This window comes from Fulmarus glacialis, unplaced genomic scaffold (assembly GCF_000690835.1).
Source record: "Fulmarus glacialis isolate BGI_N327 unplaced genomic scaffold, ASM69083v1 scaffold4440, whole genome shotgun sequence".
In the NCBI taxonomy this organism is placed as follows: Eukaryota; Metazoa; Chordata; class Aves; order Procellariiformes; family Procellariidae; genus Fulmarus; species Fulmarus glacialis.
In genome coordinates this window covers 10,554-11,128 of record NW_009189440.1, presented here as the reverse complement: position 1 = coordinate 11,128, position 575 = coordinate 10,554, and positions in this window count along the sequence as shown.

Genomic DNA, 575 nt, shown 5'->3' with positions numbered 1-575 from the left:
GAAGTCAATTATTCCTCTACTTAATTTTAAGGGTGTGCTTTAGAACCTTGGTAGATCCAGCTCTTCATGAGGAGGATTACGAGAGTCTCTTCTAACTGCTTAACTTTGCAGAGGACAAAGCACAAACGTGAGCAACACAAGAAGGGCCAGAGTCTGCTGATATTTAGTGCTACCTGCGTGTCTCAGCAGAGGTGAAAAAGACAAAAATCCATCTACCAAACACCACTGAATTTCACTACAGGATACTGGTTCTAGGGCATGTGTGGGCATGTTTCAACCTATGTTCTGGCTAAGACAACCCACCATGTAGTTATGACAGTTCAGAGGCAGTGCTTTTTATAAGATGAGCTTGTTCAGTGAGATATGGAGGAGTAGTTTCTATGCCAGCCTGAAAAAAGATGGGGAAAGGCATGCTTAAAAGGTGAAAGAAGAGACAGAAGTGAAGACAGACAAAAGCCCCTTCAGAAAAAAAATTTCAGAAAAAAAACCACACAATCTAGAAAAAAAAACCTGTGTTGTGATAAGTAGACAGAAAACTGCTAACTTCACCAAAGAAAATCCTAGAGAAAGAAATG